The following is a 24,977-nucleotide window of genomic DNA, read 5'->3' on the forward strand; positions in this document are numbered from 1 at the left end:
GTGGAAGCCTGCCCACGCACTCCTGGTCTGTTTCTCATCTTGTTAGATGGAGGTCCTCAGTCAGCCCCTTTCCTTCCTGCTCAACCATGGCCACGTGCCTGGCAAAAGCCTTCTCTTCTTTTCCTCTACCCCGCTAGGAAATAATGCAGTTACCGATCCTAACACCAATACCAACAGCGAAGTACACTGAGAACACGCTCTCTGACAGTGGCCACTCTAAGTCTTACACGTATATATTGTCCCATTTAATCTTTCCTGCATACGGTGGGGTCTTACCATGCCCATTTTACACACGGGAAAACTGAGGGCCGGTTCTTACAACCCCGACCGGTGACCTCACCATTGGTTTCTGGAAGAACTGCAGACTGGGGAAGTGCTGTTTCCACAACTAAGCATCTGAAAATGTTACTGTGAGGATTGCTGATAACATGGACATTCGTGGCATTTTTGTCACTCATTCAACAATCTGATTTGATGGTAATCATTATTCATGAGGTCATATGACAAAATGTTTCAGCTTCAAAATGCATGAAACAAAAACTGATAGAGCTAACAGGAGAAAGAGTAGAATCCATAACTACAGTTGGAGATTCCAATACTCCTATCCCAACAATTGATGAAACAAATAGACAAAAATGATCATGACATGTAGAAAACTTGAACAACACTATAAACCAACGTGATCTGACTGACAGTTACAGAACACGCTGGCCAACAACAAGAGAGTGCACATTCTTTTCACATGCACATGGAATGTTCACATGCACATGGAATGCTGGCCAAGGTGGACCGTGTTCTAGGCCACCATGGCCCGTGGCCTGTTTTTTATTGTACAGACCATGACCTAAAAGTGATTTTTATATCTTTAAAGGGTTGCACAAAATACAGCAAAACTAAAGAAAGAAGAACATGCAGCAGCGACACTCTGTGGCTGGCAAAGCCTAAAATATTTGCTCTCTGGCCCTTTCCAGAAAAACCTTCTCTGCCCCTGTTCTAGGTCAGAAAATAAGCCTCGATAAATTTAAAAAATATCTTTTAATGTTTTTAAAATTTAAAATTTCAATTTAAACTTGACCACATTTAAATTTAAATTTAAATCTGACCACAGTTAAATTAAACTAGAAACTATCAACATGAAGGTATATGAAAAAGAAATCCCCAAATGTCTGGAAATAAACAGACCAATGAAATAGACCAGAGTCCATCAACAGGTGCTTTTTGGGGGATTTATTACACAGTGAAGAAGGCACTCCAATACATCTGAAGAATATCTAGCATTCAGTAGTGTTGGGACAATTGGAAAAAGTGTGAAAGTAAAAAAACTAAACTCTAAAAATGTTAGGAATAAATGTGGAAGAACACATTTGCAACTTTGAAGATAGAAAAACTTTCCTTATCAGATAAATGCAAAAGTAATAAAGGAAATAAATGACAAATTGAACTATGTAAAAATAATACAATAATTAACACCATAAACAAAGTGAAAATTCAGGTAATCAATTGGGAAAAATATTTGCAAAATATGAAACAGAGAAAGGAATAATATCCAAGATAGTCAGAGCCCTCTTAAAAATCAGGTGTAAAAAGATATAGACATGCACATAGATGTATAAAGAGAAAAATGATCAAAGGATAAGCTTTGGGAGGCTGAGACAGGAGGATGGCTGAGGCAGGAGAGTTGCTTGAAGCCAGGAGTTAGAGACTAGCCTGGGCATCAAAGTGAGACCTCCATCTCTACCAAAAAAACAAAAAAAAATAGCTGGGCATGGTGATGCACATCTGTAGTTCCAGCTACTTGGGAGGCTGAGGTGAGAGGATCCCTTGAACCCAGGAATTTGAGGCTTCAGTGAGCTATGATGGCATTCCTGTATCCAGTCTCTGAGACAGAGCAAGACTCAGTCTTACAAACAAATGAACGAACAAACAAAACAACCCCAAGATACTGTTTTTCTTTTATCAGTAATAATAAAAGAATTGATCACAGCCAGCACTGGGGATAGGCTGGAGAGCAGGGTGACACTATTGGTGGCCCAAAAATTGGTATGTTATTTTTGGAATCAATTTGACAAGACCTATTCTAATTGAAAACTCAAAAACCCTTCAACACGGACATCCATTTTGAAAAAGAAATACCCATATGTGCGCAAAGAGGCAGATCTGAGATATTCACTGGAAACGTGTTTATGATAGTATCACGAGTAACGCATGAACATGTGACCACTCCCTGCTGCTCATTTGGATCTCTAGGTGTCTTTGCAAACCTCACCGAGCTTTGGTGCTTAAATACCAATTTGTGACAATTGGAAATACCGAAATGACTATCAATATAAAAATGGTGGCCGGGCACGGTGGCTCAAGCCTGTAATCCCAGCACTTTGGGAGGCCAAGGTGGGCAGATCACGAGGTCAGGAGATCGAGACCATCTTGGCTAACATGGTGAAACCCCGTCTCTACTAAAAAGACAAAAAAAACTAGCCAGGCGTGGTGGTGGGCACCTGTAGTCCCAGCTACTCAGGAGGCTGAGGCAGGAGAATGGTGTGAACCCAGAAGGCAGCTTGTAGTGAGCCGAGATCGGGCCACTGCACTCCAACTTGGGTGACAGAGCGAGACTCCGTCTCAAAAAAAAAAAAAAAAAGATGGTAAAACAAACAATAATGTTTCTGTACGGAATATTGTGCATTGGTTTAAAAAATGAGGTTGTGAAGTATTGTAGACATAGAAAGATCTCTAAGACATATTTCTGGGAGAAAAAGTAAGCTTCTGAACAATGTGTTCAATATTATGCCATTTGTGTGTAAGAACACAAGGTGGTAACTATTATATGTATACACATGTATGTGTGTGTGAATTCATAGAACATCATCTTGAGGGGTACATAGCAAATTGGCCAGCAGTTTTCTCTTCGTGTAGAGCTTATAGGTGGTTTTCATCATTTCTCTGTGCTTTTGTCTATTTTTCAAGATAGAGATTACTTTTGAAATTTAAAAAAAGTTAAAAATCAGCATGTGAGTGATAATGAGTTTTACAACATATTTATCTACTCTATAAGGGAAGCAGTCTTCCTGCTGTTAAATCCAGGCGAGTTCAATATGCTTTTCACTTTCCAAAGCTATGTCCATTTATAATTTTATTTTATCCTCGTAAATCCATCCTGAGCTGAGGGAGCTAATCAGCCTTCATGTGAGGGTGCCTGAAGATGTTTTAGGCATTTTTATTTTATTCTCAACTCTAATTTGAGGAGGGAAGAGTTGGCCTTTTCACCTAACATCCGATATGTCCCTCTCACACTCCTTAATACTCTCTCTCCCCGGAGTGGCCTCGTGCCAGATCCTCTAGAATCCAAGGCCCCTTGGTGATGCATTCACCCAGGGCAAGAGAAGATCCTCAGCAAGGTACGGGTAAGGGACCCATGTCGCCAGGCCAGCACCCCCCTCCCCAAATTCTGATCTCTGAGAGTCTTTGCAAACCCCACCAAGCTTGGAAGCTTAAATCTCAATTTGTGACAAAGCTTACAGAAACCACACTAAATAGAAAGTCTTCATTTTTCTGAGCATATTGGAGACCTAAGAGGCCAAGGAGAGGAGCCTTGGAGGAATTTCTGAAGAGAAGGCAGAGGAGGAAGCAGCGGGCCAGGGAAGGGGGAACCAGGGCTGGGATGTCACCTTCCTGATTCAAAGTCTGAGTGCCTAAGGGAAAAGTGCCTTCTAAGGGCAGCATTGTAGGCAAATGCTGCTTTCTTTTCTCAACACAGCCGCCCCAGAGCCCTCGGAATCCTGGTTCCAGTGTCCTGCAGTAGGTTTGTCCAATCCCGGATCGTGAAGCAGTGCTGAGTGGGGACATCGATTTAGTCAGCTGCAGCCAAATTATGAAAAGTAAATACATTTAGAAAAACGAAACAGACCAGCACTCTCAAATTAATATGCATCACCTTGCTGCCATGGGAGCTTGTTAAAACACAGGTTGACACCGTGCAGGTCTCCAGTGGGGCCCTGGATTCTGCATTTCCAACTCAGACGACTCTGAGGCCACTGGCCCAGGGACCACACTTCGAGTACCGAAGGACAAGGTGTTAAGCTGGACCAGACTGGTACAAAATGTTTCAGCATGCGACGTACATCAGATCACGTCTAGTTTTTCGAGCGTTTACTTCAAACGGGTGTGTGTACATGTGTGGGTACTGTGTTGACATGCATACTCTTGTAACAGAATGTGGTTCAAAACACTGAACTGGAACTAGAAGTAGGACTCGAGTCAAAGGAAGACACGCTCAGGTGGCGTCTGACTATGCATCATTTTGACTAGATTTTAAACACGAAGACGTCACCATCAGGAACGTACTTCTTATCTAGTCCCACGTTGCTTCCAATACGAACATTTGAACCTGTGCCATTTCCTGTGGCGAGGGCTTACACAGAGGGGTGAGAAGGGCATATCTATTTTGAATTCTCATTTCAAAACCTCCCAATATCATCGAAATCAACTGGCACAAACAGAGCGCCTGGGAGTTTCTTTCATAGAAATGGCCAAGTGCGTCTATCAATGGAGCACACGCAAGCCGGGCGGAAGAGCCTGCCAATGGCCGCTCCATCAACTCTGGCAGATGTGTACATTACCCCTTTTGATCTCAGAGGATGCTGTATTTAGATGACATAATATGCTTTTGGTTATCTTTCTCGAAGGTAGAAGGGACGTAAGCAGATATCCACTTTTGCAAGATAAAATTAGCACCTCTTTGCTGGAAGATAAACATTTCGGCAGGAAAGCCCTGATTAAAGTACAAAGCAGCCAGGGGGTATTAGGCTGCACCCCTTTGAGCGAAATTCCTATTTATAATAAAAGGAAATAACATTGGTATGACATAGGATAACAAAGAGAAGCCACCTACCGCAGCCTCAAAGAAATAGCATCGTTATTGCAGGCTTTCTGGAAAGTTCCACTATGATTTGGTTCCACAAAGGAGTTTAGGGGAGGAAAGGGGAGAGGGAGGCATTCCGTTGGTCTAGACCCTTTCTGCTCCCACGCTCCAGGGCTGTAGGAACAGTTGTGTGGTTTGCTGACTATGCAGGGCAGCATGGCAGTGGCGGGGTGTGGGGGCAGCTCTGAAGCTATTCACCCCAATGGAGAGCCCAGTCTGCCTGCAGAGGGGCACTGTTTTGGTCATTCTGGCAAAGGCACCTGGTGGGCTCACCAAGGCAGTCGTTCTATTCCTCTAAGATAACTCTGCCCACTCCCATTTCTGTGCTGTGTCCACAGAGACCCATGTTCCCCAGAATGACGTTCCCTCTCAGTAGCTGCTCATGGAACAGTGGAAGGGAAAATCCCTGGTCCCACTTGCAGCCAGGAAGGCGGTCTAGCAGTGGACGTTGTTCCAGACTCTTCATCTTTCTCCACTGGATGGCTGTCTTTCAAAATCAGAGCATGCTAGCACCAGGAAGCTGCCTAAACTGTTTGCTGAAACTTGCAGAAATTCCCAGCAGTCTTGTAGCTCCTCACTTCTTCCTTTCTGCAGGAGGCATGTAAGGAAGTCCACTTCATTCAACAGATATTTATGGCTGTTTGCTGCGTACCAGGCACGGCCAAAGCTGAAGGTCCATGGTGGTGAGGCAGTGGGGAGCCCTGTCCTCACCGCCTGGCAGAGATGACAGACCAAGTGTGGAGAGGGCCATGGGAAGGGGATTTCACAACACAACAGCCCTTGAGAATCTGGGGCTCAGCCTCTGCATGCATCCAAGGGATGAATCAGAGGCATCCAGATAATGAGGGGAGACGGACGGAGAGGAACCTGCATGTGCAGTGGCTCAGAGGCAGGCGGCATGAGGGTAGACCTGCTTGGCTGGGTTCCACAGATGGGAGAAGGCTGGCGTGGGAGCCGGGACCCAGCATTCGGAGCCCTGTAAAACACATGGGTACCACACGTCCCAATTTGCCGGTTGCACATCCCAAGTCTGTGACTATTGTTCCACTGTGATTATTGACAACATCCCCCTTGACTCTCAGAAGTGTCCAGGTTGGAGCAACGAACCATACAGACACTCTAGGAAGGATTTTAATAAGCAAGAAGATGACATGTTTGTGCTTGCTGGTGAAAGAGCACTCGGGCTGCCCTGCAAGAATGGCTCAGAGTCGAGGGCGGGGCGTGGATGGGGAAAAAATGGCCATTGACCAGGGTAACTGCTTTGAGGAAAAATCAGTAATCAGAGCTTTGGGAGGTTCCTAGACACTGGCTGTGAACTGACACTAATTCTAGGAGACCTAAAATGTCACTGGGTTTACCAATATAAGCAGGGGCTTATGGAAGCCAACTGATCTGTGGAGTTCCAGCTTAGGTCTCTCCTAAAGTGGGCCCAGCGGGTCCCTGAACCTGTGCTGTGGTTATTCCCCCAGTGCTAGGGGGCATAACTAGAATAGACATACCCATTAGCTGGCAGATGATGGGGAGAGAAAAGGGGCTTGTCGGGCAATTTCTGGTTACAGTTGATTACAGCGATTCTGATTCCAGGCTGCTGTTCATTTATGCACGGTCCTGGGTTACCTGAGAGTAAGGACTGTCCAGAAGGGGCTGCCTCCCACTTTCAGAATCCCCTTTGGGTCTGGGCTCACTGGTGGACCTGCATAGGCCTTGTGTTAACTGCTTGTTTCTCCTACTTGGGAGCTCCCCCAGCACCCAGCTAAAAGGGCTCCAAAATTATAAAGATGCATGGGTTATAAAGATTCATGGGTTATAAAAATGCATGGGTTATAAAAATGCATGGGTTATAAAGATGCATGGATTATAAAGATGCATGGGTTATAAAAATGCGTGGGTTATAAAGATGCATGGATTATAAAGATGCATGGATTATAAAGATGCATGGATTATAAAGATGCGTGGGTTATAAAGATGCGTGGATTATAAAGATGCGTGGATTATAAAGATGCGTGGGTTATAAAGTTGCATGGGTTATAAAGATGCGTGGATTATAAAGATGTGTGGGTTATAAAGATGCATGGGTTATAAAGATACATGGTTATAAAGATGCATGGGTTATAAAGATGCATGGATTATAAAGATGCGTGGATTATAATGAAGCTTGAACTTGTTGACATCTTCCATAACAGTGAGGGTTGACATGGCCTAGAGCTCCTGCTGCTATTTTATGGGTTGCACTTCTGAAGAGGGTAAGGACTTGGCCTGAGCCCACCATTCCTGCTTTAGAGGGCCTTCCCCACCCTCCATTCAGGTCCCCAAAGCTCCTCATCAATCCTGGTTTTGCAGCCATTTATACCTTGATGTGAATTTCTGTTCTAGCATTTGCATTCCTCTTGGGGGAGGGTGTATTTTAGGGATCGCATTTTGTGGTGAAACATTTCAGTGAGACAGGCAGAGACAAGAGACGCTTTTGGGGTGTGCCTGTGATAACATGGATTTCCCATGCTGTCCTTCTCTGAGCATCATTGAGCCCTTGGCCATCAGTTCTCCAGGCTGCCCTGGGCCACGGTGGCTGCACCTGCTTCTCTAGGGAGGATCCCAGGGACTTACCTCCCTACATCTGACATCCCTTCCTTGACTCTGAGTCTCTTTTGATGACAGACACGTTCAGTGAAACCAATTCCCTGTTCAGCCTTCCTGTCATCACCTGTGTGGCTCTTCCAAATGCAGCCTCTGTTTAGCTCATCTGGAAAAATAGTCCCTCCACCCCCACCCCATGTTCCCTCTTCCAAATGAAAATACATATTTTTTTCATTTTTGAGAAATAGATTTGATATTTGATATATCAAAGAGAGGAGGAAAAGTTTCAATGTAATTTCTACTTTACAGTCAGGACAGATTTTATTTTTAATCACATCTTTGTGAGCCTTATTTAGGGGCTTGGCATAATCCATCTGGGGCTACTTCAAGGATTCTTTTTGCTTAAAACCTCCAAGATCTTCCCTCCTTAGGGGGAATATTCCCTGCAGGCTTGTAAGTGTCACCTGATCCACTTCAGCACTTAATCCAGCCCACAGCAGATTCAGACAAGCACTGAAAAGACAGTGATGGGCCCCCATTCTCTGTGAAATTCAACAGAAACACAATACTAAACCTCCAAAAATGTAAGAAAAGCCAGCAAAGAGCAGAGGATCATGACTGCATTTTGCAGTCATCATATTTCATGTGTTGATTTGCTTTATTGGTTCATCTTCTGTTACTTACCCCTTCCTTTAATTGTTTTCTGTTTTTATGTCTTTTCAAAAAGCCACTTTCTTTGTAAGATAACAGTAGTCCCCCTTTATCCTCGAGGGATATGTTCAAGACCCCCAGTGGATGCTTGCAGCTGTGGAGAGTATGGAACCCTGTGTACACTAGGGTTTTCCTGTACGTACCCATGATAAAGTTTAATTGATAACTGAGGCACAATACGAGAGGAAGAACAATGAATAATAATAAAATAGAACAATAACAATATACCACCATAAAAGTTATGTGACTGAATCTCTCTTTCTCTCTCTCGCTCACTCTCTCTCAATGTCTTATTGTACTGTGCTCACCTATTTTCAGACCCCATTGACCAAGGGTAACTGAAACCGCCTTGGAAAGCAAAACTGCAGATAGGGGGGACTACTGTAGATTTCTCTTTCTTGGCTTTTAATTTTTTTCTTGTTTAAATTAAAATGCAACTTACATACAGGAATAGGGTACAGAGTATACAAACCTTAAATGTATAGCTTGAAGATGGTCACATATGTGGACACAGAGGGTTTCCCCCCCCACCCCGCAAACCCTGTACAGAATACTATCCCAGAGATGGCCACACTTCCAATTTTGACTCTCAGTGTGTTTGGAAAAACACCAGATTCCTAAATCGTGTTCTTGACATGGATGCCCGGACCTGCTGGTATTGGTTAACCCTGTCCTCTGGACAATCTGCCGTGGTCTGAAGCCTTTCTGTGACCTTCTGGGATCCCAGACAGCGGGGCTCACTTGAACGCACCCCATTTTCCAGGCTTCCCAGACTGGCTTCTGTCTTTTGGGATAAATTCAAAGTGTCACTTAGTCCTCTCTCAGTTTCTTCTTCAGCAACCTTGGCTCTCACGACTGCTGAGGCAGGACTTCAACGCCAGGCCCCTGCTTAACTGTTCTTGGCCAAACGGTACAATATGATTGATAGGGACCTCAATATGATAGGGACCTCAAGACAGGGACCTCTACCTGCCCATGTCAATCTTGAATTATACCTGGAGTCCGGCTGGGCACGGTGGCTCAGACCTGTAATCCCAGCACTTTCAGAGGCCAAGGTGGGAGGACTGCTGGAGACCAGGAGGAAAAAGCCAGGTGTGTTGGGACATGCCTGTGGTCCCAGCTACCTGGGGGGCTGAGGTGGGAGGATTTCTTGAGCCCAGGAGTTCAAGGCTGCAATGAACTGTGATCATCACGTCACTGCGTGGAGAGTCTGGATGACAGAGTGAGACCCTGTCTGAAAAGGAAAAAAGAAAAAACGAAAAAAGAGAAGTCTGAAGGTGACATTCTGAAGATGGACGTCCCAACTCCCTAACTCCACTACAGTCGAGACTTTGGGTATGTCTCTTACTCCCTGCAAACCTCAGGTCAGTGACGGCAGATTTGCAGTGTTTGCCACCGCCTTCCTCCTGGCAGACATCACCAGTCCCTCCTTCAGCTCCCTCCTGCCCAGGCTCGAAGAAGCATCATCTCAGTCACCAGTTTTCAGCCTCAGCTGCACGTTGGGATCACATGGGAGCTTTGAAGAAATCCCAGTACCGGGGTCGCACTCCCAAATATTCTGATTCAATTCGCTGGGGGTGCAACCTACGTAGGAGGTGTTTAAAAACCCTCCCCTGGTGATTCTAAAGTATAGTAAAAGTTAAGATCTGTTGTTCCAAATCGTTCTCAAACAAGGCTTCAGGAAGCCACTACCCCAAACAGACGAAATCTGTGTCCTTTCTGTTCTAAACCCCGGCTACCCCGTGTGGTTCCGGGACCAGCGACTCTGGCCTCCCTGGTGCTAGTTAGTGATGAGACCCTCAGCCCCATCCAGACTTGCTGAATCTGAACCTGCCCTTTCGTCAGATCCCCAGGGGCTCCGAGTGTGCCGCTGGGCTGGAGGAATTCCAAAGCCCCTCACAGCCCTCACAGTCTGTGATTTCGGCTCCATGAGCCTCCCTCAACCGCGAACGCGCGGCGGTTTTAAGAGATCATGTTGCTCAGGGACTGACTGTTTTTATTTTAATATGGCCATTTGGCATTTCCCTTTATTTTTTTAAGGTTTGTTGTTAATTAATTAGCAGACATGTTTTCTCTGTATTATCTGTAAACAATTCTCTTAATTCTAATCTCATCCATAAAGCTATTCTCCCCAAAGAACTTGTGACAATTAAAAAAAAATCTTCATGAACTCCACTTCCCAGTAAAAGTTCGTGCAGATTCAAGTCAGAGGCAAAGACCCATCCGTGGGGTCATTTCCCCTGAACTTTGACCTATAGGGTGTTGCCTGAGTGTAGGTTCTTTATGTCCTCGAGGGGAGGCTCCTTAATAAGTGACATTGAAGTCTATCAAGGATCATCCGATGTGGATAGCCTTCGACTCTTATCACTACTGGGAATTGGTGCCAAAATACGGTAAAAAGCTCTACGGGTGAAATATTTCTAGAACAGAGATGAATTTAACAACGTGAATGCCCAAGAATAGGGAGGAAGACGGTTTTGTGTTAGAATATTGTTCACCACTTTAAAATACTTACGTAAAGCCACACCGAGGTTCCAACTACCTGTATATGGAAAGAAATTCACAGAAAAAGTTGAGGAAGAAAAAACATAAGACATTAATAAAAGATGTATTACAGAAAAGAACTCAACCACAATCCTGCCACTCTATTTTTCAAGTTTTTTGTATTTGTAAAACATTAATATTTTAATTATGAATGTGTAGATACTTTAAATATAAGAATATATTTAAAGTGCCATATATTTAAAGAATATATTCCCTGGTGCCACTGGGAACGGCATGTTTGTTGATATTACAGTAATTTTTCAGTGACTGAAGATTTTATTTAGCAATTAAAGGAAGAAGGTAGGAAGAAAACCTACGGACAATACTGTTTCCTGATGGCAGAATTTCCTCCGTATATCATCCTGCCAAATCACCGCGTCCTGTGGTTTGTTTTTTTCTAGCTTTTCTTATTATGGGGTGGCCACCCCATTTTTAAGAGTTATTGCTCTCCACACAATCAAGTATTTTCTTTTTGTTGCCTGAGTTAAATAGGGATCTGATAATCCATAATTTACTGAGAATTGCAAGCCAGCACTTTGCCCATGTCTACTGTGCTTTTGCGGACAGGGAAACTAGATCCAGAGAGGGCAAGCTACTTGCCTGAGCAAACACAGCTCGCAGGGGGCAGACGCAGGATTTGAACCAGCTCTCAAGCCCCCACTTGTGTTGCCCAGCCCCCGTGGCAGAGCAGGCATCCGGCTGTCGGGAGGGCCTCGAGGCCTTGAGTGGAGTGGCTTCAGGGCTGTTTATTGTTCCTGCAGCTCATGGTACAACCGTCAACTTGATGTTTGAAGGGTGAGGGCGGAGGCACTTTGAAAAGAGCAGAGGAAAGCATCCAGAGGGGTCTGCCTTTTAACAGACACAATAGAAACCAGAGGGCAGCCAGGGTGGCTGAAAGGCTGGTGGGTGGCCAGCAAGCCAGCCAGGTGTTCTGTGCCACCCTCAGATGACATTGTATATAGGACACAGACTTGGCGGCGGGGCCTGGAGCTGTCTGTGGGGCTCTGCACATGGCCTCCCTGGGAGGGCTGGTGGACCTGGTAATGCATCCCTTTCCTGTGGGCATCTGCGGATCATCTTCTGCTGGCTGGGGACAGGTCAGCCGGGCTGAGTCCTGGCTGCTGGGGACCGCGCGATACTGCCCTCAGCCACCTTGCCATTCAGGCATTTGAGAACACGGACAGTTCTCAGATGGATTCCTGGAGCAAACCTTGCAGTCATGACCTGGTCAGTGAGGGGAATGAATTTTGGTCTGGTGGGCAACCAGACCAGACCACATGCACTGCACTTCATGTTTGCTGGGCATGTCCAATGGGACATGCACTTGTCAGGCTCTATTTTATGCAATCCCAATAAAAAATCCATGAGGTAGGGACCATTGCTCTCCCCAGTTTACAGAAGCGCAAACTAAGGCTCAGAATGGTTCATTCACCCAGGTGGCAGTCTAGGGTGTGACCCTGGGCAGTGTGACCTGGGCTCTCACTGCTGATGTTTATCTCCTGTTTTTCGAGCTCTTCCAGTGGACGGCCTGGCTTGGGCTCCTGACTCTAACACTTTGTCACTCTCCAGCAGCATGGTCTTCAGCGATGGGCTGGCCGCTCTCTGCCTCAGTTTCCTTATCTACAAAATGAAACTCATAATAGTCCCTCCTCCTGGGTTGTTGTGGGGGTCAAATGAGTCTTTCCACATGTGATGATATAACAGGAGTAGAAATCTACTGGCATCTGGCAATAACTCCATAAAGGTGGTTATTAATACAATTAATATTATTTACTGTCGAGCCTCATCTGTTATGTTCTCCCCTTGTGAAACTGAATCTTCCTTTCCCTCCATCTCCTCTGATGTGAAATGTAGATAATGACAGTCAGCATCAGTGTCACTGAGTGGACGGGACACAGGACACAGACGGCCATTGTTTCAAATCTAAGTCTCTGCAAAAACGTCTGGACCAGCGCAGTTTTATTCTAAATATTCATTCTGTCTTTAGATGCACTTCCTGGTCCTTATCTGGAGCATGATTCTCTCTGACAATAATCATGTAGCCAACATATTTAAAATTCAACATATTAGACAGCCTGGCAGTTGACACAACGAGGGATCTTTTTGTAAGTGCTGGTATTTAGTGGTGACACTGGGGGAAAACACTAAGTGAAGCTTAGCGGTTCTCTTGCTATAAAAGAAAAGGAAATTGCCTTCCATTTAGGCTGAAGCAATTTTCGGACAGTGGGAAGGGGTCAGCTCAGTTGTGAGTTCTTTTTCAGATCGTATTGGCCTAGGAGCTGTTACATTCAAGTTGTGACTTCAGAATAAAAGAAATTGAACTTGCGTTTTGCCAAGTTTAAGTTGGTGACGCCTGGTTCCAACAGGTCCCAAGGAGAAGTGGTGTTTGCATTTGGCCCTCATGACCTCTGTGTTCCTCAGTAGGGGCTGTAGTCCATGGTGGGAGACTCAGGGGCCAGGGCAGGAGCAGAGAGCATCCAGATGACCGTGCGTGCCACCGTCCAACTGGGTTTTCTCATTAACCCGTGGTCACACCGTCCAATTCATCAAAGAAAACTGAAGCAAGGGGCAGAACTGGCACATGCGTGGGTGCAGGCAAACCCCTGGCTTTGCTAATTGGGGTTCTCTTCCCATCTCAATTAGATTCTGCCATCTGAGCAGAAAAACTAAGAGGGAAGCTGGGATTTTCCAGCCAAGCCCGCCTCGCAGGCCCACGCGTGGTCACTCCTAAGCGTCTGGTGTAAACAAGAGTCATTGTCTATTTGGTGGTGGGATTCCTCCTCTGAAAGCTTGCTGTGGTATCACCAGGGAAGCTGGAGGGGATTTAAGCCCCTCCGAAATCGAGCTGCAGATGCTGCCTTGAACTGGGCACTGCTGTTTCTTTGCTGGGAAAGGCTTTCTTCCTTGAGCGGCAGATCTCTTCCTTCATCAGAATTATCAAGGTTCTGGTCAGCCAGTTCCTCTCCAAAACCACAGCCATTTTCAGGAGACAAAAGCAGCCTGGGTTTATAAGGGATCACTGAATGGCTTTATGGCATGCTGGGAATTACAGAAGTCAAATCAAACAACATGAAATTGTGCCCTTCTTTTGTGTACATTCATTAGAAGGACTTGGAAAATCAAATAATCAGGTATCGGTATTTGTCTTTTGTACAGAAACAATATTGTAAAAAGGCCCTTCGATGAATTCGTAAATTAAAGCAAGGAGATGCTTACTTAAAATGTCGAAAGCCCCCACAGATCTAATACTCCAAACCAAAAATTATATGCTGCACTGATAGTAGATTTTTTCATCCTATCTAAATATGAAAAAGTATTATATGTTATATTGGCATTTAGGCGAAATCTTTCCCTTATAAGGTGTTGGACATAAATAGCTGTATTATGTAACTCTTCAATAGAAGGCATACACACATCTCTTAAAGGTTCCAGCTGCTATTGTTATCACTGGAGGCATAAAATTGGAATCCCAACTTCCAATATCAAATTTTAGCACAAACCCTATAAAATGTATTTTGTCAGAATGTGCCAGAACCGCTAAGCTCTTTTCGGCTGAACAAATTGCAGCTGGTGTCCTTAAAGGTCGAGAATCAACTTGCTGTATCCTCAGGGTTTAGGCAGCAAATTGGTCCCAGTTTTCACCCTGCCGCAGGGCCGGCTGGGGAGGGCAGGGGTTTAGATTAGCCGTGGCCTAGGCCGTTTGACGGGGTGACACGAGCCTGCGGGCCGAGTCCAAGGCCTGGAGATAGGACCAACCGTCAGGAATGCGAGGAATGTTTTTCTTCGGACTCTATCGAGGCACACAGACAGACCATGGGGATTCTGTCTGCAGTGACAGCCTTAACATTTGCCAGAGCCCTGGACGGCTGCAGAAATGGCACTGCCCACCCTGCAAGTGAGAAGGTAACGTTTATTTTTGTATTTTTTTCTCTGTCTCCCATATACAGACTGTAGAAAGACCACCAAGTGTGGACCATTTTTTTTTCCACCATGATGTACAATTCACATTTGTTAATAAAAAAAAAAGTGCCCGAGGTCATCCACCTAGACTTTTTTTTTTTTCTTAAACAGGAAACGGGTTTCAGATGTTTATATGTTGAAGAGTAAGGCTACTAATCTGTTTAGCCATTTAGCAGGCCCTGGCTAACTCTCTCGTACCTTTTAATGTTCAGACCCCATAGAATGACATTAATTTTTATCTCTCTTGTTATTTAGAATTAAAAAAAAAAAAAAAACAGAAAAAAGCACTTTCAATAGTCACCTGCTTTTTGGGGACAGCTCCAGTGGAGGTTAAAATAAATGATTCTGGTGGTTTCATTCAGTTGTGCTCTTAGCTGCCCTGGTGCTGTGCGATGGGTTTGAGTATTCAACACTCCCACAATTCTTTAAAATAGAGCATGGTCTCGTGTATTTTCATGTGTCTGTATCCACGAGTGGACGTCTGTTGAAGCAACATATTTAGATGAACAGTTGAGGTTCACAAACGCATATACTTATTCTGTCTATAGCAAGGGTGAGAAGTGGTCTCCAGTACTTTTCTTTCAATTTTCTTTGGGTCAGTGTGATGTTTTCCACGTTTCTTTTTAATGTTTGGCTGTGCCAGGTGACACAGAAAAAGCATTTCCCAGGGAGCCGATGATCGCTTCAAAGGGCTTCAACTTGATGCTTGGAAATGAAAAATTTTATTTTATTTCTGCCATTTTTTTCGTCATCCCAGGACCAGTAATTTTAAACAGTTGTTGCTGGTGCAAAGGCTTCCCTGTTTAGTGTGGCAAATCAATGCTATTTTCACTCTGTTGGGGAGGTTTACGTATTTATAGTCCAGGGAGAAAAGAGCACAGACGGGAAGTTTGAATGCTTTTTAGGTGCATTTGTTAGTATTCAAATCATTGGCGTAAAAGACTATTTTAAATGTAGAGTTCAAAGCAGAAGGAATAATATATTATTTGCTAAAACTGGATCAAATGGTTCCCCCTTTTTAACCCACCTGTGTTTGACCAAATGCTTTATGTTTACCCATCTTGCAAGGGTGCAAAAAAACTATTCTGGGAGAATTTCGTCAGGCAGAGAAAACCAGCTAAGATGAAATGAGCTCTTAAAATTTCAGCATCAGTATTTTCAGGATCAGTAAAAAAGTTACTTTCAGGATTAGCAAAACATTATTTGCAAAAATTAAACATAGACAAAGAATCATCTTTTACTTCACTACAAGAATCCTCCCCTCACTCTCGTGTGTGTGTGTGTGTGTGTGTGTGTGTGTGTAGAAAGAGTTCTATGAGGCAAAAAATACATTTTCTTGTTTTTTCATCAGAGTACCAGAAGTGGCTGGAGAAAAGATTAGTACAAGTGTAAAAATGGATATGTTGATAAATGTCCAAACTCCTTTAAATGGAGATAAGACGGATATGATAAAACAAATTAAAAAATTTTTTTTTTTTAATCAAACAAAAAGGCCATTTTTAGTGTCTTGGGGCATGTTTTAATTCGGCATTCAAATTATGCCAGGCATAGGTCTCAGGGACTCCCCGTGGAAACCCAGTGACAAAACAATAACACCATCACCTGCGCTGAAAAGTGAGCAAAAATAATAGAGTGGTTATCTCGAGAAAGCGGCTCCTGGAAAATGCATCCCTTAAAATGGAAGCACCCAGCAGAGGCTGATCTGTGGGGCTGGGGAGAAATGGAGCAATCGCCATCACTCCAGGCTCATCTGAGAACCCCAAATTCCATTAAGAAAAGAATCTGCTGAGCAAGACCCTTTTGAAAGCCCCAGGGTGCTAAAGGAGCAGAAGGAAAGCCCGGCTTAGCATCCACACGGCCACCAAAGCCCGGAGGTCAGGGACTGCCGGGAGGAACTGATCTGATGAGAGGATCCGTGAGAGAGCAGGGCAACTGCACTAAGGGACCATTTCTCCAACATGGACAGGGCACCGGGGAGCTTGGCTAACATGGTCACTCAGCCTTCCTTTGTGGAATCACAGGAGAGGAGGCTGCTTTGGGCCAGCATTTACGAAAACTGTCTTTTTGGCCCCTGGACCCTGATGAATAGAAAAACTCTCCAGTCTGCAAACCCGCTGCAATCGCTGCGTCAGCTCAGAGCCGAGATGCTTCCCAAATGAACACCTGGATGGTGTAAATCACCCTGACGGTAAACACTTCAGGCCAGGACACAGGCTGCAGGCGGGGTGGGGTGGCATCCTCCCACCCGGCTGGGGTCCATAAACCAGGCGCTGGCCCTGCGCTAATAAATGCTCCTTTCACAGCAAAAGACCCCTCCTCCCAGGCTGGGATCACAGTCCCTGTAGAGAGGGTGCACGGATAACCGACAGCGTTTCTCCCACCCTCACCACCGTCTGACTTACCCCGGGCTGGTATCCGGGAGTGTTGTCAGTCATTTATGCCATTATGAATGGCTTTACGATACCTCGAGAGGGGGACCAGGGTCACGGGCTTCATGGTGGCTATTTTCTGAAGGTGGCGTGAGAAGATAAAACCAAAATTCAAGGTCTGCTTTTTAAATAGCATGCTAGTAAAATCAGAATAGTAATGACGGGAACTGAAAGATCGATCTGAAATGTTCCTAAGGTTAGTGGGATCTACAGTGGCATTCCCTCTTGTAAAACACATTGAACTAAAATGTTAAAATAACTCTCCCTCTTCTTGCTGCTGTCTTAAAATCCTTGACCGCTGATGGATGACCATTTGGTGTAAACAATTCTTATAAAAATCCCCGAATGGGGGAAAAGCAGAGGGTAGACAGCAGAATATATCTAGAAAAAGAACACCTCCTGGGGAATTTCTTTGCATTCGGATGCTCTACTTTAAAAAATAAAATCTCTCCGTATAATGATCCAGTTAGGAGGAGTCTTTTAAATGATATCTTTTGTCTTCAGCCAGACAGATTTGAGGACACACAATGTAAACGTTATACAGCAGCTTTGGGAGAGGCTTTTTATGGCCCTGTGTCTTTCCACTCACAGTACAGACTCGAGAAATGTAGGGAACTCGAGAGCAGCCACTCGGCCCCAGGATCAACCCGGAACCGAAGAAAAACAACCAAGAGAAATTATTCTTTAGCCTGGAATGAAACCGGGATCAAATGGTTGCTGATCAGAGCACATATTTCAATTGGAAAAGTCAAATTGAGCATTATTAAATGAAGCTTGTTTAATATGTCTCAAACAGAAAATGTCTTTGGAAGAGCATTTTAAACCTGATATTAAAATCTGGCCGAGCACATGTCCCGAGGCTTCATTGGTGAGCACAGGAATTTGGGTCCTTTTAAGAAGTGCGGTCTTCTCCCTTCACAAGGTATTTTTTTCCCCAATGTATAAAATGAAAGCAGAAAGGTTTTTAGGTAGCTATTTAAAACTGTTCGTGCAACATAATAAATATAAGACAATTGACCCGTGTTTTAATGTTTATTCATAAGACGAAGTGCAGCCCGGCTGTTGCAGTGACGCGGGCGGCTTGCTGGAGCCGAGAACACCCACGTGTGGGGTGATGTTTTCCCACCACAGTGCAGTGGGTTAGCAACTGACCCGTGCTCCCACCAAACCTAAAACCACTCTCTAATGGGCTTTACAGTATTTACATTTTGAATTTTATTTATAGGACACCAGATGTCTATGTTCAAAAGAAAAAAAAAATCATTTGGAATATAAAATCCCTCCCCTTCCCCACATTCGTTAGCTGAGGAGATATTTGCCTTCCCCCCTGCAATGCGTCAATGCCTTGCAAGCCAGTTCTGAGCTGGGGTTTATGGTCTTTTTGGAGGTTAGGGAGGCGGGAGACTGAGCATTTATTCCTATTTTCTGTGTGACCATGGGCTTGCCTTTATTTCTGGGATGCGTTTTCTCCTGAGACTCTTTGCATCTCTCAGCGACCACCCGCTTACTCATTAAACTCTTCTGACACAGAGGAATGGAGCTAGGCAGAAGCTCAAAGCCAGACCTTAAGAAAACTGCTTAAGATCTTACCCGAGCCGCAGCGTCCGGCTGTGAGAGCTGGGGCAAGCAGATAACTATGTCTTTCCTCCTTCATCCCTGAAAGTGGTCTTAGAATAAAAGTGCTTCAAAAACACAACTGGATATTTTTATTCACTTCTTCATTGTTTTCTTTGTCAAATAACCTCAGAACGTGCAAACCCAACAAGGCACACAGCCCAACAGCCCTCCCCTGACTGATTTGCCTGCAACTGCCAGTCACTTCTCATCTCCAAATCACACAGAAGATTCTACAGATTCATTCCTAACACTGAACCTCTCCCAGGGCCCTCCAGGAAATTGCCTCTCCTCCCCACAACACAGATAGAAGAGCAGTTTATTTTTCAGTCCGGACCCACTCCAGAGGTTCGGCCTGATTTCTTCCTGTAAGTCCTACCGGCCGGCGGTGAGGGCAGCACATGAGATCACGCTGCGGACGGACTTTAAAGCGCCGCAGAGAACGGTGCATAGGGGCTGAGGCCACTGTGGAGCGCTCTCTAGGGCCAGGTGTACTCTAGGTGCATTCTGCATGTCACCTCTGCTCTGTTAACCTCCAGAGGTGTCACAGTCCCGCTTCTTAGTGAGGCTCCTGACCACTGTGCATACTGCCTGGAGGGACAGTGGCCCTGAAGAAAGACACTGAAAGCCTAGGGGTTGAGCAGCCACGCCTGGCACCTGGCGGCTCCAAGGGCTCTGGAGAGAATCGCCAGTCACCAGGCTAAGTTCTGGTTCCCCCAACTTCTAGCTGAATTTCCATATCCACATCCAAAGAAAACAGCCTCAGGATTCCTTCCATGATTTACTTGTGATTTACTTTGAATGCCCTTATGAGACCAGAGGGGAAGGTGTAGTGGCGAGTGAGTGAGGACAGAAGGTATGAACGTCTGAAGCCAGGGTAGGTGGACCGTGTGTGTTTAATGCCTCTCCCAGGGCCTGGAGGCCAGAGCTGGAGGCCAGGCTTGAGAAGGGCCTGAGTGCTGCCTCAATTAATCAGTAAGAGCCCAGAGAAGCTTGTTTGTTCTTTACACCTCTTGAGCATCAAAGGAGAGAAGCTGAGATGCGGAAGGTCATAGCTGCAGGACTCAGTGTGTTGCTGGCCTGGGACACCAGGAAGGGAAACCAGAAAGAGGGAGATGAAGGAGGTGAAGATGGGGTTCCGGGCAGGCAGGTAAGAAAGAGGTGGAGTTGAAAACACTTTGGGGCCAGAGACCCGGGGAGAGGGGAGAAGTCCTGGTGCTGTTAACAGCCAGGCGGAGCTGAGAAGATGAGGCAGGGTCAGGGGAGTGGGAGGCAGGCAGTGCTCTCTGGAAAGTGCAGGGACGAGGAGTGGCTGGGTGGGTGGCTGAGGGAGGTGACAGGGATCTGCCCCATTCTCCTGTCACTGGCGCTCACTTCTGCTGCAGAGACCTTTGTCTCCTGCTGTCCCTAGCCCAAGGCTCCCATCCTAGGCCCAGCAGTTCTCATTCCCTAGAGAGTTTTACGGCACAGATGCCCCCCAGGGACTTAGAAGACCCTGAGGGCAAGTGACTGCTTTATTTATTATATATTTATTTTTACCAGCTCCCAGGTAATTCTGTGCACAGCCAGGGATTGAGAACCGCCCCAAGCCTAAACTTCTAGATTCAAATTTAGGAAATACACTTCCATGTAATGAACTGGAGACTTCTGAGGTTTTGTTTCTTTGTCTTTAATTCCTGCTCCCTAAGGGTGCCCTGCCAGGGTGGGGGCTCACCTTGGTCCAAGGGCCACAGCAGCCTGTGAGGAAAGCACCACTGCAGCCTACTTGACACCCGGGAGGCGGCACGAGCTGGGTGGGGGCGCTTTGGACTGGTTCTTCGTGAAGCAGAAACGCTCTCAGCTTTGGGAGAGGTTTCCAGGATGCCCACGTCTGTTCTGTCCCTTTGTTTGTGGGTTGGGTCTGAAGGAAAGCTACACGGCTATCTTGTGCTGGTCTCTACCCTAGCCCCAGGGCCTCGCTGTCCAAACCGAGAGCATGCACAGGACTGGCCCAAAAGCCACCTCAGGAACACTCCCCTTCATCAGCATGGGGATCTCCCTTCCTTAGTAAACACAGTAAGACAAAACCAAGAGAAAACTTAAAAGCCTTCTGGGAAGAATTCAAATCTTCTTGAATTAAGATGAATTCCAGTTATTTGTTATAAGTATTTACAATGCTACATTGGCCCACTTACTTTTCTGTAAATCACAAACCTCTTTAATGACAGCTAACATATACATATATGGAGAGAGAGAGAGAGAGAGAGAGAATATCTAGTAAGTCAGGCACCATTTCAGGAGCCTCATGTCGGTTAATCTATTTCACTGTGTCCACTACCCTATGGGGCAGGTATTTTTTGTGCCCATTTTACAGATGGGGTAAGTGAGGCCCAGAAGACTTGCCCCAAGGCATACAGCTAGTAAGTACCAGAGCTCAGATTCGGCCCCTGACCTCTGCAGGGCAGTGGTGCTGAGAAGAGAGGAGGGTATTATTATTAAATTGGAAAACATGATGATTATTTAAGAGAGCTTCTTAAGTGGTGTCCTCAGAGCCACAACCCCAGCCAGTTCTGCTGCTCTGCTCTGGGAGTCACTTTTCCTTTCTGAGGCCGGAGTTTCCTCTTCCATAGCTTGGATTAGCAGCACCTGCTGTGGGGTGGCCCCATGATGTGGCGCCTGCTGCATCTCTCTCCCTTGTGCACCCGCCCAGGCCTCCAACACCGATTTCCTCCTCTATTCTTTCTGGTTCCTGAGCCCTGAGGGTGTGAATTGTGTGGAGCTCGGGTCTGTTTGTTCTCGGGGAAGAGAAGAAATCTTTCTGGAAATATCAAACCAATTTTTGCTGGGACAACACATGAGGCTTGAGCCAAAAACACGGCAACCAAACAAAAATTGGAGCAGGCTTAGAAAAGATGTAGGACCCCAGCTGGTGAGGGAGGCCCTCTGTCTTTTGGATTCTGGGAATGAGGTGGACTTGCAGCTCCAGCTTCTCCCTAAGATGGCGGGAGGACACACGGGCCCCTAGCTCTGCAAAGCGTTGGGGAGTCTCTGAATCCCAGACACCCCAGAGGTCACAGTGCCTCGGTGCTTTTCCTCGGGGGAGATGATGGTTTGCACGAAGCCCGGCCCCAAAGCCAGCATCCCTGCAGCCTGTGTGGCCAGGGCAGGGTCCTGCCTCTCCAGGGCTGGGCAGGACTGGGATGTAGCAACCCCCATCCAGGAGGTGCCCTTCAGCCCCCTCCCTTCCGCCAGCAGCCTCCAGGTCCCACAGACCCACCGCTCAACCTGAGCTCTAGGTGCCCCTGTCTCCTCAACTGTGAAGTGGGCCTCAACCTGCCTCTGAAGTGTGGCTGTGGGGATTGCCTGAGATAATGTTCGAGGCTTATAAAAGGTCAGTACAGAGCCTTCCAGAACCCTCCACAAAGTCATAACGATAAAAACCAAACAGCACAAGTGGGGTCCTTGCTCACAAACATCTCCTCCTCACACCAACCGAAGGAGGTGGTCACCACCACAAACCCATTTGTCAGATGTCAGCCCCGAGGCCCAGGGCAGTGCTGTCGTTCGACCAAGGCCACAGGTGGAACTGAGATCTGAACCCAGGTGGTCTGGCTCCAGGGCTGTTTGTTAACCATCAGCCTCTCCAGGCACTTGACAGATGGGAGTCATTGTTATTAGTTTGGTTTTGGTCAAAGATTTTTTTTTTTTAATTAAAAAACAAAGTTTTATGTTGAGATAATGGTAGATTCCTAGGCAGGTGTGAGGAGTAACACGGAGAGATCTCTGTATTCTTCATCCAGTTTCCCCCGTTGGTAACATCTTTCCTACCACAGTGCAGTGTCACCACCAGGATGCTGGCCTTGATGCAACCCACTCGTGGGTTTAATATATGTAGAGCATATTCAGGAGAAATGTTGAAAAAGGACCAAGAGCTAGGTGAGGCGTAGACGATGCTGTTCGGACCTGTCCCTTCCACCCTATACCTCGTATTTGCAGGTTTGTTTGTTTGTTGTTTTTTGTTTTTTTTTTGAGATGGAGTCTCGCTCTGTCGCCCAGGCTGGAGTGCAGTGGTGCGATCTCAGCTCACTGCAAGCTCCGCCTCCCGGGTTCACGCCATTCTCCTGCCTCAGCCTCCGGAGTAGCTGGGACTACAGGCACCTGCCACCTCGCCCGGCTAGTTTTTTGTATTTTTTAGTAGAGACGGGGTTTCACCGTGTTAGCCAGTATGGTCTCGATCTCCTGACCTCGTGATCCGTCCGTCTCGGCCTCCCAAAGTGCTGGGATTACAGGCTTGAGCCACCGCGCCCGGCCTTTGCAGGTATTTTCTGCACCATCTGACCCCACTCTGAATCTCTGATATATGCCCTCCCCCATGAGAATGCAGGTTCCATTAGGCGGCTAGTTTTTGCCTGTTAGGGTCTGTTAATGGTGGAGAGTCCGTATCCAGACAGGTCTGCAGCAACCTCAATTCTTGCGTCCTCAGAAGGAAGAATTTGACAGAGGGGCATAAAGCACAAGGAGAGACCAAGGCCAGTTTTAAAGCAGGAGTAAAAGTGTATTAGAAAGCTTTAGAGCAACAATGAAAGGAAGGAAAGAGAGTACCCTTGGAAGAGGGGCAAGTGGGTGACTTGAGAGATCAAGTGCACAGCTTGACTTTTTGACCTGGAGCTTTCGATGTTGGTGTACTTCCGGGTCTATGTTGGTGTACTTCCAGGTCTGTGTTGGCGTACTTCCGGGTCTATGTTGGTGTACTTCCAGGTCTATGTTGGCGTACTTCCGGGTCTTGCATTACTTTTTTTTTTTTTTTTTTTTTTTTTTTGAGACAGAGTCTTGCTCTGTCCCCCAGGTTGGAGTGCAGTGGCGCAATCTCAGCTCACTGCAAGCTCCACCTCCCAGGTTCACACCATTCCCCTGCCTCAGTCTCCCAAGTAGCTGGGACCACAGGTGCCCGCCACCACGCCCGGCTAATTTTTTTGTATTTTTAGTAGAGATGGGGTTTCACTGTGTTAGCCAGAGATGGTCTCAATCTCCTGACCACATGATCCACCCGTCTCAACCTCCCAAGGTGCTGGGATTACAGGTATGAGCCACCGCGCCCGGTCGGTCCTGTGTTACTTCTAACTCCTGAGATCTTACTGGGAAGTTGCTGATCACCAGTTTCAGGTGTTTTCTATCTGCTAGGAGCGGGCCCATTCCCGGGCACTAGCTGTGACCAATTATTACTTTAGCGCGACAGTAACATCCACCTGACCATCAGCTGATGGTTGTCTGACACTCCTGATGTGTGTAGGGGAGCCCTCTCCTGCCCACCTCATACCTGACTACCCATTGTAACAGCTTCACTGTCCTATCTCCAGTGCCCAGAACCATGGCTGACATAGGAGGCTTTCGTAAATATTTTTAAATGGATGAATGAATGAGTTTTCTTAGAGAATGACTCCGCCTTTCTGAGCTCCACTGAAAAATCTGTACAACAGGCTTAACACTCCCCATGGGCAGGGTGGTGGTGAGGACGAGGCCATGTGAGGTGTCCAGTGTTCATCACACAGCATCTGGCGGCGGCTGCACGGTGAGCTGCACATTCACCCCAAGTGCCCAGGAAAACCCCCTCGGTGTCTCCAGCCCTCTGTCGCAGCTCTCAGGGGCCTCTGTGCTTTCTCAAACCTCTTAATGGCCTGTAATCTTTCAACAGTTAAGAGTATTGCTAATAAGAGATTTGAGAACAATTTGCATCTCTTGAAGGAGGCTGGATTTCTAGAGGGTGGCATAGGTTTAAGTACCAGGCACGAAGTCTTCGCTAATTCTGCTGACTTGAAATAATAAACAGCTTAACACCCTCCATTGTTCTGGGGCCTAATGAAAACCAAGTAGGCCTTCAGCCTAGGGAGCCTGCTGGGATTCAGGAGAACAGCTGGGAGCCGAGGCCTCAAAGCCGATGGCACTTCCTTGCTCGTCTCCACAAGGTACAGGACAGGGAGTCAATACATCTCTTCAGAAGCGAGTACATCATTTCTCCCAGTCTTTCCAGCTTTCTGATTACATCAAGGAGAAAGTGTTCCTTCAATGCTGTTCTATCTTACACCTTTCTAGCAGGGGCTGCCTTTTCCTTTTAAGAAAAAGCAGGCCAGCTGTGGTGGTTCACACCTGTAATCCCAGTACTTTGGGAGGCTGAGGTAGGAGGACTGAGAGGATCACTTGAGCCCAGGAGTTCAAGACAAGCCTAGGCAACAGAGCGAGACCCGCATCTCTCT

General features: G+C 46.3%; 1 long non-coding RNA gene across 1 annotated transcript; it reads left to right on the plus strand.

The window, feature by feature from the left end:
* Positions 1-13,749: 13,749 nt before the first annotated feature.
* Positions 13,750-17,933, plus strand: LOC112614513. The gene is made up of 2 exons (XR_003117093.1): positions 13,750-14,647; positions 17,725-17,933. It is a non-coding gene; the product is annotated as an uncharacterized LOC112614513 (long non-coding RNA).
* The last annotated feature ends 7,044 nt before the right edge of the window (positions 17,934-24,977 follow it).

The sequence above is a fragment of the Theropithecus gelada genome, chromosome 20 (assembly GCF_003255815.1).
Source record: "Theropithecus gelada isolate Dixy chromosome 20, Tgel_1.0, whole genome shotgun sequence".
In the NCBI taxonomy this organism is placed as follows: Eukaryota; Metazoa; Chordata; class Mammalia; order Primates; family Cercopithecidae; genus Theropithecus; species Theropithecus gelada.